At 50.9% G+C, this 16055-nt stretch overlaps 1 protein-coding gene across 9 annotated transcripts in view; it reads right to left on the minus strand.

The window, feature by feature from the left end:
- Positions 1-16055, minus strand: part of SULF2 (sulfatase 2) — a 118674-nt gene that overhangs the window by 72970 nt on the left and 29649 nt on the right. The window lies entirely within an intron of this gene.

Here is a 16055-nt window from a genome sequence, read left to right on the forward strand (position 1 = left end):
CGGAACAGGAATCATCAGGCCCCGGAACTGTGTGAACATCTATCCTCAAGGTCACACACCATCCAGAGAAGCCCCAGGGGACCCCGCCTTAACTGTAGGTACTCACAGGGTTTCCATCAGGTATGGCACCTCCCTCTGGAGGGGACGGATGAAGTGGGTTTTTTGTGACCTGACGATTCCCGTTCAGTTTGTTCTAGGGGTCCCGGGCTGGATGTGGGGTCCCCCAGTCACCCCGGAGGTGGCTTTAGCTGGCACATCCCAGCGGTGGGCGCGGCACAGAATCACATGGCCAAACATTGAGGACACCCATGGTGGGAACGTGACTCCCTTCACTACCCATAGGCTCCAGGAGGAAATGTAAGCCAGTGCCGTCATGTCCTTAACACCTACGTGACTCCTGTTTCAACGGGGAGAGAGGTGGCTGCCCGCTCAGAGCTCCCGGTGGGCCGCAGTATTGGCTTACGTTTAGTCGAGCCGTTTAGTTTCCTTTACTTAGAGCAAGTGGTCCTGGCTTCTCTCAGGGCAGTGGACTCTAGTTCTTTAAAACAAAACAGTAATAGTTGACTAAAAGAAGCCAATACTAGTATGAGCACGTAGATGAGAAAATGCTGGAAAGCAGAGAGGCTGGCTGGCGTTTGGCACACACTGGCTTCACACAACCCAGAACCACCGACACGGTGAGATTATGTGGCCACCTTAGAGACACCTTCGGTGCCACACACCTTCCACCTGAGCTCCTGCTGTCACCTATCCCTGCGTGCCTTCTCCCCTTTCCTCTGGTTGCTTAGGCAATGATCTTGCTACTCCTTGGTCCCATGTCTCTTCCCAGATCCAATCCATCAGCAAAGCCCGTTGCTCCTCCTCCAAAGTGTATCTACTCTGCCACCTTGTTGCCTCTTCCCTGGGTACCTGGTTATCCCCTCTCCTCTGAATTAGGCCAACTGCTTCTCTTCCTGACTGGACACTGACCATTTATTTTGCCGGGAGCAGCCCGAGGGCCTTCTCTCCTTGGCACCCTCTGTGGCTCCCCACTCCCCAGAGAACAAAGTCCCTGAGGTCATCCACAGACCTTGCTGGATCCAGATCCTCTCCCTGCCCACTCTCTGTAGCCACAGGGGCCTCGTTTCTGCTCTCAGACTTGCCAGGTCTGCTCCTACCTCAGAGCCTTTGCCTCTTCTGTTCCTTTTGCTTATAACACTTTTCCTGCAGCATCCCGATGGCCTGGGCCCTCACCCCCTTCTTGTTTCCTCTCCCTGCCCCTGATAGTTCAGACCCCTCACCACCTTTTCTAAAGATTTTATTTATTTATTTGACAGTGAGAGAGAGATGGAGAGAGAGCACTAGCAGGGAGAGCAGCAGACAGAGGGAGAGGGAGAAGCAGGCTTCTTGAAGAGGAGGGAGCCCGACGCAGGGCTTGATACCAGGACCCCAGGATCCTGACCTGAGCTGAAGCCAGACACTTAAACGACTGAGCCACCTAGGCACTCTCAGACCCCTTCTTTTGGTTTCTGAGTCAGTGTTATCTCTAACTGTATACTTTTCCATATTTATCTTGCTTGTTGTCTGCCTGCAGCCCTGATGTCAGCACCAGCGGGATTGGGATCACTGATTGCGCCTCCCAGCTCCGAGGCCTAGAGCAGTGCCTGGCACGTGGCAGGTGCTCAGTAACTATTTCTCATAGGAACGAAACCAGGGCACTCGGGGCAGAACTTTTTGCCCACTCTTGACAAACTATGAGGAGAAAGGACAGAGCAGCTGGTAATGAGGATGCGGCCTTTCTGGGTCTCTGGGGATTGCAGAAAGGACAAAGCTGGTTCCCCTCTCCTCCTGGCAGACCCTTCTCTGGGAAGGAGGAGGCCGCCACCTGGTGCATAATTCACCTGCAGTCAGCAGCCCCAAATCTGCTGCGCTGGCGAAAAGCAAACAGCCTGAAGAACTGTCTCTTATTTTTAATGGGCTTAGAACCAGGGTCTCAACGCGCTTACATCTCTATGCTACTAATTTCCCGAGGAGATGAGCCACTGGCCGCTCCTGTCCAGCAGCTCCCTGTGCGTGTCTGCGGGGTGCACCCACCCCTGCCCAAAGAAGCCAGCTGCGGGAGAGCCTCATTGATCTGCTGCTCGAGGACAATCAAAAATGCCCCGAAAGCAGCGCATCTGGGCATCAGCACTACAAGTGAAGCGTCCCTGTGGGGACAGTAACCCGCTCTGCTAAAACTGCTGTGGTGATGAAGCTCTATAAACCCACATCTGGAACACAGTACACGTATGATCCAATATCCTCGCCCAGCCCAGCCCCGACGCAGATGAACAGACAGCTCTGACGCAAGGGGAGAACCTGGAAGATGTGGCCGCGCAAGTCAAAAGGCCAGTTTTTCAATATTTTCAATGACGCCAGGCCAGCCAACCAATACTTGCTTTGTCCGACATAAACTTGGGGACATTGCAGACCCAAACGGGCCCGGTTTCCTTCCGTGATCGAACCTTCCGACCTTGCTGGGCCAGGGCTGAGGTCACCTGGACACTTCCGTCACTGTAACGGTCCCAGCCCCACCGATGATTTGGTGTAACCCCCATGACGCTCACCTGCCCGCCCCCTTCTCATCGCCTTTTGGGGCCTCCTCTGCACACCGCCTGTGCTATCACTGATCATTATCTGATGTCTTTCTTTAAAGAGACCTTTTCAGAAGATAAACTTTAAGTCTTAACCCAAGTAACTACGTGAAATTCCGTGATACGCTCATTATTTTTTGGATGCACATCAAATAAGTCTGTAAGTAGCAAAACCAACGTTCGTTGACCTGTCACGAGAGATACTTGGAGCCTTACCTGACGTAGAAAGGCATTTTGGGAAAACACTGAATTAACAAGGTGCTCTTCTAAAGGGATAGGTCCGTGCAACTGCTATCTCTAACGAACAAACAGGTGCTGGGGATCTTCAAGATTCAAAACAGGACCCGATTTTTGCCACTCCCAGGGCTTAGGCGGTTCCTGCCCTGTGCCAGCTGGGAGCGATGCACCCCAGGCCCCTCCAAGACAGATTCCCGTGGCCCCCGATGTGCGCTGCCCAGGAAACGATGCCTTCTAATGTCTGTATTTCTTAAAGTTATAGGTAAATGATTGGAGTCTGTGATGTCATCCATCCTTATGAAAGTCATGGCAGGGAGATAGGATGCAAGGGAAGAAAGAAAGCCCTTCAGTAAACCCAGGTCTTGACTTAAATCAGTATTTTCTACCTCTCACCTGGACTACTGAGGTGGACTCAACAACCTGGCTTCACCCCCTTGTCCCCTGCACTATGCTCTCCACTCGGTGGCCAGAGGGTTCCTTGTAAAATGTGAAGCCACAGCATGATTTCCTCTGCACAAGCTCTTCCACCATTGGTCCATCTTGCTCCAAATAAAAGCCAAAGTCCCCCCCTTTGGCCCAGGAGACCCTACATGATCTGAACGCTGATTCTCCCCAGCTACAACTTGTACCTGTCCCCAGCTCTCCCTCTGCTCCAGTCATGCTGACTTCCTCACTGCTCCTGGAATGTACCATGCTCCTGCCTCAGGGCCTTTGCACTTCCTGCTCCTAAAGCCTAGACATGCTCCCCACCCCCCTTATCATCCAGGTCTTTGCCAATTCTGCCTCCCCAGGGAGGCTTTCCCTGGGTTGTGTTGACCAAGCTCTCTCCATCCTCCCTTTCTTGCTCCTTGAGAAACTATTCTTAGCCGATATATGAACAGTAGACGATGGCTGCCTCTGAGATGAGCACTGTGAATGGTGGATGGGGAAGGCCACCTTTGCTTTGAACTATTTGAGTATTTTACAATAAGACTATGTCGCTCATGTAATTTGAAATACTTTGAAGGTGGGGAAGGGAGAAGAGAACTGACTGGAAATAAGCTGACCTATGAAGAGCCTGTGATACGTGTTAACCTTCCCACGTACTCCTGTCATTTGGGGAGAAGTTAATCTAGCCTAGAATGTTCAAGCAGAAGCCTTCTGGCAAGGACCCCTCATATCTGTAGAGACCACAGGTAACTCAGAATACTAAACAAGAGGCTGCCGTTGGAAGGCCACAGGCAGGACTTGCCCACAGAAACATGCTTTTTTGAGGGTATTGAGAATGCTGTAGATTTTTTAATGAGCTTTGTGGGCTCTTGGCCACAGGTGGCCCCTTTCTAGGTGAAAAATATTAAAATTTCTGCTCATACCAACTCTTTTCAGGTTCACACACCTGACTCCAATGTGGGGTGTTGCTCCCCTACCCCCACCACGCAATCCTGGAACACCAGTAGGGTTGTCCAAGGATTCAATTCATTTTGGACACTGTCTCCCTGGCGTGAGCTCGAGTCTGCCCCTGCCCCAGACCCCATCTCAGACGCTAGCTGCAAGTCTAGGCTGTCTCCTGGGCTTCTGACCTACAGGTCACAGAGGAGTGGTTCCAATGACCTCCTCCCTGGGTTCTTTAATTTGCTAGAGTGGCTCACAGAACTCAGGGAAACACTTCTCTACATTTACCAGTTTAATAAAGGATAGGATAAAGGACAGGAAGCAACAGCCAGATGCACGGGGCAAGGTCTGGGGAAAGGTGCAGACCTTCAGCACCCTCTCTGGGCAGGCCATGTGCCCTGCATCTCCAAAGAGTTCCCAGCTGAGAGCTCTCAAGACCTGGTCCTCCTGGAAGCTTCGCCACACAGCCATGATTGGCCAAGTCCTTGGCTCTTGGCTGATTCAACCTCTGTCCCGCTCTGCTCCCCAGGAGGTCAGAGGGTGGTCCCGGGGGGTCCCAGGCTGTGTTATCTCCTCTCCCACAGGTTGAAAAGCAGGAGCTGAAGGGCCACCTGACCTGGAGACCGGCTGCGGGTGAAGGGGACATGACCCATGTCCTCTCTGGGTGTCATCCTTCTCGGAGTGATTCTTTTGTCACCTGTGTAGTTCTGTATGTTGAACTTAGCAGTTTCCACTGCTAAATATGTTTGTGGGTGTAATGCACAGATGCACACTCCTGTTGTGGACCGAACACAGGGCCCTCCCTCATCTGTGGACTCTGGGTATCACAGAGCCCAAAGAATGAATCATGAGCCATTTTATTAAATCACTGACTTTCTTTGGGCCTTCATTTCCGTTCTGCAAAAATATGGCACACGAATGAATAGCTATAGGTAGAAGGTTTATTTTGACCCTGAAATGCAAGGACCAATCCTAGAATACTCTCACGTTATGCAATACCCTGGGAAGGGCTCCAGAGGCATGTGGCCTGAGTTCAAATCTTGATTTTGCCACTTCCTACTAACCAGGTACCTTGTGCAAATGATTTAACTCCCCCACGTACCTCAGTGTCCTGGTCCGCCCTTCTCCCACAGGATGTTTCAAAATCTAACTGAGGAGAATATGTGCAAAGCTTTTAGTGCAGAACACAGCATATCGAAAGCACTTAATACATGTTAGCTGTTACAAATTTTAGTTATCGTAGCTCCTACGTACTGTGTAACACAGAGTTCAGAGTGCCTGTGGACAGAATCTGGTCTGTGTGTTTAATTGAGTTGTGCTGGAAAGGTGTTTAAAAAATTGACTTAATTGCTAACTTTAAAAAAAAAAAATTAAAAAAAAATTTTTTTAAATGGGAGATTTCACATCAATTCAGCTTTTGGGCTTTGCTTGAAAAATACAGAGATCTGACCTTGATGGGTCCCAGAAGTGAGTGGACCTGAGCAGCAAGGGCCCGGTTCAGAAGGTCTACTCTGGTTCTTCACGCTTCCTGCTTTCCACATTTACAGGACCTGCCAGGCACTGGAGGGACTAAGTTTACAACCCATAGCTCTTTCTGTTCCAGCTGAAGGGACCAGCTAAACAAACCTTCCAAGCAACACTTGCTATGACCCAGAGCCCAACAGAGAGGCAGCTTTAAAGAGGGGGAGCAGAGCGGTGGGTCCAGGTATAGGCTAGAGCAGAACCTTGACCTGGATGGGCAGATGTGGGGCAGGGGGAGATGGGGAAGGGCCATCAGCTTAGGCCACAGGTGGCAAAGAACCTGTGTCCTGCGCTGTCCTCAAGCCACTGGTGACTCCCTGTGGCAGCCCTCATCTGGTTCTCATGTGTCCCTGGTATGCCCACAATGTCACCAGATCAGATTGTGAGCCACCTGCCCAAGCAGACTGTCTAACAACCACGGGAGGCTGTGCCCCATCAATCCGACTGCCTGGAATAGCTCTGTCCTCAGCCGTGTGTGTGTGTGTGTGTGTGTGTGTGTGTGTGTGTGTAAGGCTTGGGGACAAGCAGCAGAAATGGAGACCACATCTGGGCAGAAGAACTCCATTGTGTCCCGAACAATGACATTTGATTCCCATTCTCGTGCCAGAAAGTTCTCACTGCAGTTAGCTAGCAACGACTGCTGTGCCTCCAACTCAAGCCAGAATACTCACTCTGGGTGCCCGGGACCTGCTGCTCAGACCACTTTTCCTCACGATGGGGCAGAGGAGGAGCCGCTCTTGACTCTGGGGTATTACAATATAAAGTCAAAAGCTGTTGCTGGTTTTAGCTACAAGAAGCCAAGGCTTGAAATTGGTTCTTAAACCTGGTATCAATTAAGCAGATGTCAAAGAGGCAGTGTTGGGGTTCTATTAATGAACACTGGACTGTCAGAGAGATCATGAAGTTAATTTTTCCTCCTCCGCCTTCTGCTAGCTCTGGCTGTGAAGTTTCTGGGAGAAAATGGTGATACAGCCCTTCTCAATGGAAGCGAGGTGGCCCAGAGGCCCTGGGAAAGGGCAGGTCACCCGAACAGTCAATGGCACTTAGCAATCACTGGTCACTGCCTCCCTGAGGAGCTCCACCCAGATACTGTTCCTTGCCAGAGGCTATTTATTCACCGAGGAAGGGCCTCCAGGGTGTTTTGGCAACTTGTCCACATGGGCTACACAGAACCAGTCACCTAGCCACTGGCCTGGTGATGTGTGCAAAGCGGCTGGATGTCTGTCCAGAGCCTGAAAATCTGTTCCTCCTCGCCCAGCGTCCCCATCTCTGTCAACAGCACCACCATCTGCCCATCCGCTCAGCCAAAAGCTCAGAGTGATTCTGGATTCTCCTTCCCTCCCCCTTGCAATCCATGCACAAGGCCTGCCTGCTGACCCTCCAGAGAGAACCTGCTCCATCTCCTCGCTCCCCCTGCAGAGCATCCACGGGCTCCTGCCTGGACGACGGGTCTGCCTGGTTCTGATCTGGTCCCCAGGCCACTGCCCTTCTACCTGCAGCCAGGCTGAGCCATTGAAAAGCACGAATCGTGCATACTTGATCTGCTCAGAACAGCTCAGTGACTTTCTATTGGCTTTGGAATAAGATCCAGACCTTCCTCCATCATTCTCCCCCTCACTCCCCAGGTCCTGCTGTCCTCCTCAAAGTGTCTGGCAAGCCCATTCATGCCACATGGCTCTTGTATTTATCCTGCTGCCTGGAATGATCCTCCCCCAAATTCCCACGTGACTGTGTCCTTCTCACGTGCAGGTGTCACCGGTGCCCTTCATACAACTCCCCTCTCCCACCCATCTAGAGGTGCTGCCCCTCCCAGGGACCTTCGCTCCTGATCTCTGGTGTGGGAGAGGCCCCACATGGGGATATGCCTCCCCTTCCTAACAGGCCCTATTTAATCTTCAATGCACCTAGCTAGGAAATAATGTTTCCCAGATGTCTTGTAGCTACCTGTGTAAGCGGTCCTCCTTTTGGCCTTCTAGATCAGTTCTCTGGCCAAAGATTCAGAGCAGTGAGCTGACCTAGATGGGCTGCATCCACCACTGTCTTTACTCTCTGGATTTGGCCAAGCAGGGGGCCCAGTCAGAGATCAGCTGAAGAAGAAAGGGTTGTTGGGGTATGCATTCCTCCATTTCTCTCCCTGTGGTATTAACAGAGGGCGGTAGCTGCTGTTGGGTGGCCCTCTGTGTTCCAGTAATCATTTACTCTGCTCATCCCCTAGGTCTTCGGTTGGGAATGGCTCCAAGGTTATTAAATAGATTTCCCTACACTTTTCACACTTCAGCAAAATATAGTTAAACCCTCCTTGAAGAATCCAAATTTGAGCGTGCCCCACATTCCTTGCTGAGATCGCTGGCTACTTAAGTTAGTTCTGTCTGTGTTGTACGTGATGTCTGGAATGAGGTCTTTACAGGGAACTGATTTAACTTGAAGTCCATTCTTTTTACCCTTTTGCTTCCTTCCTTCCTCCCATGCCTGGGATGTGGCTCTGATAGCAGGAGCTCCAGCAGCCATTCTGAACCACGAGGTGACCTTAAGGATAGAGGCCACACAACAATCATGGAAGAACAGAAAGGCACAGGAGCTTGGGTGTTCGATAACCTTAAAGCCACCATTCCAGTCCTGGAATGCCAATTTCCAGATATTTTTATGTGAGCGAGAAGCAAAATTCTATCTTGTTTAAGCCACTGTTACATTTTCTTTTAAATGCAGCCAAACCTAATCCCAATATATTTAGCTTCCAGAATTTAAGTGATCTCCCAAGTGTTGCTGAATTGGGAAAAAAAAAAAAAAAAAAAAAGTCTTGCAGGAATGTGCTTGGCAAGTTGAACACCAGGGTGGGTCTAGATGAGCCTTTCTCCTTCCTGAGATAACCTGCAGCCACATGTTTGTGTAACTCTAATGAGAAATAGCAGGAATGTCAGGAGTTGGTATCTCAGAGAGGCAGAGTTTGGAAGCTACACTGATCTGGTGTCCGGAATCTGGGCACGCTGTCCTGGGCTTCCAGCCACTTGGCCCCTACGGAGCACGCAAACCTGAAATTTAAAATTGATTTCTGGAGATCGGTCTGCAGTACAGGGTGTGGCTTCTGGGTGTTCACACATGGGAGGTGGAAAACAAGCGCCTGGCCAGAAACCCTCCTGAGCCTTGTACCGAAAGCCTGCCTCTCCTACCAAGCAGTCCTCTGGGCTGGGGACCTGCGACTTTTAAGATCACAGAGCCCTATGGGAAGGTGGTGAGGGTCTCAGGCTCAGCAAAGCACAAAAGGGCACACAATCTACATACAGTTTTTTGCCCCCTCCCTGGCCTTCCTTCCTCACCCCCAGGTCACCCAGGCCTGGGCCCCTTCCCTGAACCTGTGACTCTCAGAGCTGACTGCCATGGACAGCTCCTCCTGACTCTTCAGCTTCTGCAACCTACCAGGTCCAGTAACTGAACTGAGCTCCTGACCAGAGCTCTCCCCATCTCTGCAAACAGAGGATCCCTCCTTGCACTCATTCAGGCCCAGTCCTGGAGTTACTCAGGACTCCTCTCGCCCGCTCCACATCAGGTCCATCAACACATCCTATCAGCTCTACCTAATAACTAGGGGCAGCATCTGCTTTCTCCATCTCTCTCGTGCTTGGACTGCTGTGGTAGACCCCTTTCTGGGCTCCCTGCTCTTATTATATCCCTTCAGTTTATTCTCCAGATCATAGACAGAGGGGTCGTATTAATGCAGAAGTCAAATAATGTCCCTCCTCTGCTCAGTGTCCTCCACTGGTGTCTGTATCACCTGGAAAGCCAAAATCCTCCCTCTTGTTCAAAGACCCTGCATGATCTATCCTTCCATCAATGCCTCATTATCCCTCAGACCTCACGCCTGTTCACACTGCCCTGCCATCCTGGTTTCTCTGCTTCTCTGTGAGCCTGGTGGGACCATTTCTTGCTGCAGGGTCTTTGCACTCACTCTTCCCTCTGCCTGGAATGCTCTTCTTGGGGGAACTCCTTTGAATGGCTCCCTCACCTTCTTTGCTCATGTCCCCATAAATTCATTGCTCTCCCTCCCTTTCCCTATCCCTCTCCTTGCTGACCTCCCTTCCTTGCTATATCCCCCTCTCCACTTTTCACTATCATATGCACTATATAAATCTTTTTAATTAACTCTTGCATGAGTATGTGAGCTCCAAGGAATAGAGGTTTTGCCTTTTTTTTTTAAAGATTTTATTTATTTATTCATGAGAGACAGAAGCAGAGACACAGGCAGAGGGAGAAGCAGGCTCCATGCAGGGAGCCTGAAGTGGGACTCAATCCGGGGTCTCCAGGATCAGGCCCTGGGCTGAAGGTGGCACTAAACCACTGAGCCACCTGGGCTGCCCGGTTTTGCCTATTTCGTTTGTTGTTGGATCCCCTCTGGCTCATGATAGGTGCTCACTAAATAGCTATTGAGGGGTGCCTGGGTTGCTCAGTCAGTTAAACATCTGCCTTTGGTGCAGGTCATGATCCTGGGGTCCTGAGATTAAGCCCTGTATCAGGCTCCCTGCTCCACAGGGAGCCTGCTTCTCCCTCTCCCTCTGCCTGCTGCTCCCCCTGCTTGTGCTCTCTTGTTCTGTCGAATGGGTAAATGAAATCTTAAAAAAAAAAAAAAAAAAAAAGCTGTTGAATGAATGAGTCTGGTCTGCCCTGTGAACAACCTTTGGGGAGAGCCCCGTGAGTGTGCCCTGGGCATCTCCTGGACTCAACTGCACAGCCGGCACCTGCCTTCTGGGACCAGCTCTTGAATTGTCCTTTAGGGAACACACCCACTCCCTGAATCCTCATAGCTCAACTTTGGTCAGCCCCATTCCTGGCTCCAGGGATGTGCACACAACTGCAGCCAGCCAATCCTTGTATTCTATCCCCCTGAACGGTTCATGGTTGACCAGCTGTCCCAGAGAGGACCAGCCTCAAAATACTTCATTTGGGGACATTTGTTGGTCCAACACACGGGAGAGAGACACTCCCTTTCTCCAAGGATGGCTTGCTGTCCCATTAACACAGCTTTAGTGATGCCAGATGGAAACCTGGGTTGAGGGTGAAGCCACTTTGGAGAGGAGGGAGATGGAGAGACAGGTGAGAGCCAGACAGAGCTCCTGGATCCAACCACACCTGAAGTTCAAAATGCACTTGGACTTTTTACTTCCCTGAGTCCAATAGAGTCCTTTGGTTGCGTATGGTCCATCTGGTTTGAATCAGGTTTCTGGCACTCATCATTGAAAGAATCCAGACCAGCAGAAAGGTTGTGAAACACGTGTTTTCCCATCCAGTGGAAAACTTGTTCCCGTGGCATTTTTTGCAGCCTCTCCAACACTGCTGCGTGGTGGCCTTTGGTCAGCCGCAACGGTGAGACTCCGTTCATGCAGTCTTGGGGGGCACACCTGAGATCGGCCATCTGAGGGAGCCTCTGAAAGGCACCTTGCTTCTACCCTGGGTGGCTCCTCGGGAGAACAGTGGAGAATCTGGGGTTTGGGGTCTGGCTCCTTACCCCTCAGTCACAGGGGCCCCTGTATTGGTGGGGCTCCGATACGAAAAGCCCATGGCTCACGCTTAAGAAAGTCCTTCTCTTTCCCAGCTTCCATACTGCCGGCTGGGTTAAGGAGAAAGTCTTGGGGAGGTGCCACCGTCCTCACCCTTTATAACAAAGACACGCCAGCCTTGTGGGAGGCCGCATCTTGCCGAAATGTAAAAACACTGCTGTTCTCATTGTACTCGGTTTTGCAGTGACCTTTTACAAAAGGCAGTGACGGCTGGCTTGTCATTTACAGTCATCATTTAAGACTTCCTTTTCAAACAATACTTAAGCTTCAAAAAGTAAGTCCAGTTCAATAAAATCTCAAACAATAGAACAGACGGCACTGGGAGGCTGCAAACAATCTTCTGCTCCGCAAGGGCTATGTCTAACTCACCCTGGTGTCTCAGAGCTTGTCTGAGCCACTAAGGCTCACCGAAGGCTTGGCCGGATCGGGTTCAACTGGAAACCCTGGCAGATGCCACAGCCCATCTGACCCAAGGACACAAGACGCAAACGGGACTCTGGCTTCTCTGCGCGTTTCCTTTTCTTATCCTCTGGCAAAGAAGGCCAGCCAAGCTCCTGCTAGTCTCCAAGGATCCCCCAAACACGGGGATTTTCCCAATCGCCTCAATGATGTATTGATCATGGAGGCTACTTACTGACCACTGTGCCCTGGAACCAGTTCCCCTGGGCATCTGACACTTCCAAGTGACACTCAGGGAAGGGTGTCAGATGCACGTGAGGAGACAGAAAACGAATCTACAGCCCCTCTCCCTGCCACCGCAATCTCGCAATCAGGACTCAGGACGAGCCCCTCTGTCTGTGTCCTATCACAGTTCTCTCAACCAGACCCTAATTAGGATGGACGGCTGTTCTCCACCCGGGACTGGAAGGAAGCCTGGAATTAGCTCAGTCGAGAAGCCTTCAGCCCCAAGAACCATCAGAATTGCCACACGAATGAGCAGAAAATAGCAGATGATAAATTTTTTAGGACCACCCTCTGTGTGCCAGTTGTAGCAGACTGTGAGATAATGTGCTGGCCTTTTTTGGAACATGCATTATTGATCTGGGTCTGTCTAGTGGTTTATAAAAAGCCCACCATCCTCCCCCACCCCCACTACCACCTTCCCATCCCTCACCTCCAGAAAGCTGCACCGCCTCCTTTCAAAAGCCGGTTCTGCCGCGGGAGGGGTCGGCTGGAGCGCGGAAGGCAAGGTTTGCAGGCACTGATCTATGCAAGGTGGTGCCGCGGTGTGGGTGCTGACAGACGCCCCAGAACTCGAAGGTTCCAAATGCACCGAATCCACTTCCTGGAATTTCTCAGCAGCACTTGCTCACGTATGCTAGGATGCACGTACAAAGACGTCCCCGGCCATGGTATTTGTGGCGATAAAAGCCAACTAACAAACACGCTAACGATCTAGAAACAACTGCCATTCCACGAGACTGGTTAAGACCACAAACCCTGGGTTTTAGTCTTGCTTGGCCATGTTCTAGCCTGGTAGGTGTGACCTTGGACAAGAAACTTAATTTTCCTGTGTCTTACTCTTTCCCTCTCTAACGAGGGAACGTATGCATTTTAAGTTAACCGGGGTTCTCCTTGCTCTCCTCCCTCTTGTGTCTTTATCATGTCCATAGATCCTTTTTCCGTATTTGCATATTCTCTGGGTTTTATTTGAGGGTCACAGATGTAAACTTATGATCACATTCTAACACAAGGCTTGGCTGGATCACGCTGCTGCAGCAAAAATGTGTTCCCAAGAGTGGTCGTTCAATCATTCACCTTGGTTCAGGCCAAAACCCTAGGAGTTGCCTTTCTTCTTCCTCTTTTCCTTAACTCCCACATCCAACCATCCCTCGAGGGCTCACCTGTGACTGCTTCCGCCCCGGGGCCAAGATTCCATCACTGGCCGAATTCCCGCAGGCCTCCCAATGGGGCTCCCTGCCTCTGCTAAAGGCCCCCTAACCCAGGTCCATTTCACCAAGAATAAAACTCAAACTCCCCGTGGCCCCAAGGCCCCTCATGACCTGGCCCCAGTCCACTCCTGGCCTTCTCTCTCCCCACTTCTAGCCCAGCTCTTCTCCAGCCCACAGCCTTCCTTCTGTCCTAACCCACCAAGTTCATTGCTAACTAACACAGTCTTTGCCTTTCCCCTTCTCTGGATCTGGAACACTCCTCCGCCATCCTCTAGCTCCCAGGACAGTGTGCTGTACAGAGAGGATGCTTAACATACATCTGCTGTGTGCACGAGTGCACGTCCAGGCAGTCTTGAACTCCCAGGCATGACTACAATTGAGGGGCCCCGTGAAGCAAGACCCTTGTGCTCTGAGATCCAGGTGCCACATGCAAGCGCTCGCTGCAAAATTCTACCAAAAACAAAACTTGGGTCCCTATGACCGTGATCTGTAGGCTCCCCGTGGTCATCAAACATGGTGCAAGATAAATGTTGCCGGAGAGATAGGTATTCTATGTGCCCAATTTTCAATAAAAGTTCTGGGCTTCGATTGCTTCCTGGCTATAAAGTCTTCTTGCACTTGATAAGCTCTCTGAGAAAAATCTATACTGGTGATTATTAATATAAATCATTATAAGGACCAACTGGGATGTATGTAAGTTACCTTTCCTTAGCAGTTAAAAAGACTGATGCATGCTTTTAATGATGGATCCAAAAAGAGTGTAGATTTGCAGGTGGATTTTCACTGCAATCTCAGGTTTGGTTGCAAAGGCTTATCTAGTCAACTTTTAAATTTGTTGCCACCAATGATACTCAATTGCCCTTTGACAGTGCATACGGCCTCACCTGGTCAACCACGGGTGCTTCTTACCACAACCTGTAAGAGCCTCCAAGATATGGCTCCATCTTCTCTCTCAGTCTCCCTCCCTCAGGCTCCAGCCCCATCTGTCTCCTTGCTCCTGCCTCAGGGCCTTCGCACATGCTGTTTCCCTTGCTTAAAAGGCTTTTCTCAGATCTTCACAGTACATAGTAGCGCTGATGACTGGAAGGGAAAGCTATAGGGGGAAAGTGCACAAGGCTGTGTGCTGTCCAACATGGTAGCCACAAGCACTACCAAGCACCTGAAAGGTGGTGAGTCCTAAATGAGATGTGCTCTAAGTGTAAAGTACAGGCCAGATTTCAAAAACAATATAAAAAATGTAAACTGTCGGGATCCCTGGGTGGCGCAGCGGTTTGGCGCCTGCCTTTGGCCCAGGGCGCGATCTGGAGACCTGGGATCGAATCCCACGTCGGGCTCCCTGCATGGAGCCTGCTTCTCCCTCTGCCTGTGTCTCTGCCTCTCTGTCTCTGTGTGATTATCATGAATAAATAAATAAAATCTTAAAAAAAATGTAAACTGTCTCATTATTGATTACATGTTGAGATGATAAGCATTTGGACCTACTGGGTTAAACAAAATACATGATTAATTTCACATTTTTTTAGCATTAAATAATGTAGTTGTTAGAAAATCTATGTCATTTGCATTTGTACTCTTGTAGAGTAGGGCAGTTTTGTGTATGGTTTGCTTGTTGGAGAAATAGAACCTGTAAAATCAGTGAATTCATGGTGGTGGGGAGGAGAAGAAGCTAGGGAGAAAGAAGGCTTACCCTGAGGGAGAGCCCCAACGGTGAGCTGGTAATATCAGTGGAGCTCGGCCCTGGGGAGCAGAAGGTCCAGCTGAGACGGGCTCGCTCTTGGCGGCCTCATGTGTGGAGGTTTGTCCTCATGCAGAGGGACACGTGGTGAGAAAAGCCTATGCAGATGTTGCACTCACAGCTCAGGTGGAGGAGCCTGTGGTCTAGTGTGAGCACAGAGGCGGAGCCAGGAAGGCTTCTACGCTGAGCCAAGGAGGCAGTGTGATTGGGGGGAGGGGGCTTGCATGGGGAATAAAGGTGCTGAGATTGGGAGCTGGAGAAGCCCCTGACACGCCTGTCATTGCGAGTGAGCTAAACCCTGACAAGGGTCCTGTCCTCACCTCTAGAGCCAGAGCACTGTGAAGGGAGGAAGCTCCGGGCAGGAGGCAGCCAAGCTCGTCCTCCTGAGGCACCATTTTGGTGAACAGGGTCAGGACACTACTACTAGCAGTAGTGTCCGTCCTCCCTGTCCCCAGATGCCACCGAGGAAGGCTGAGCCCACCTGAAGCGGTTAGATCGGAAGATCAGGGCCCATATAGGTGTGTGTGTGTACACACACACGTACCCACACATAAGCACACACATATGCACACTCTGGCTGGCTGCTTCTTAGCTTCAGTGTCAGCTCAAACATCACGCCCTCTGAGAAGCCCTCTCTGATTACCAATCCAAAGTAGCTCCCACTCCCCCAACCAGCACAGCATCCTCTTTAGTATCACCAGCCCATTTCTCCCTTCCTGCAATGATCTTCCCTGCAGCCTAGCTGATTATCTGTGGCCCTCACTCCACGACAGTAGGGATCGTGCCTATCTCACTCATTACTCAAGTTCCAGGCCCTACAATATCGCCTGGCACACAGCAGGTACCTGAGAGGGTGAAGCTAACGAATTGGTCTAAATATCTCTTCTCCTTAAGACTTTTGGAGAAATCCAGGAAGGGCTCTGCCTTAGGAATGAGCTGGAGACTCCTAACCTTGGAAACCAAGCCGCGAACGCACATGTGAGGGACAACCCCCTGTGACTTGGTTTAAATCCAAGTGAGCTCCACAGGTCTCCACTGTGACCCAACTCAGGAGCTTCAGATCTAGCATGGCAGCCGTTGTAGCACAGGTGGCCCCTGCTGGACGGGCGGCCCCAGCTGGGAGGGTGGTCCTGGCTGG

This window comes from Canis aureus, chromosome 26 (genome assembly GCF_053574225.1).
Source record: "Canis aureus isolate CA01 chromosome 26, VMU_Caureus_v.1.0, whole genome shotgun sequence".
NCBI lineage: Eukaryota > Metazoa > Chordata > Mammalia > Carnivora > Canidae > Canis > Canis aureus.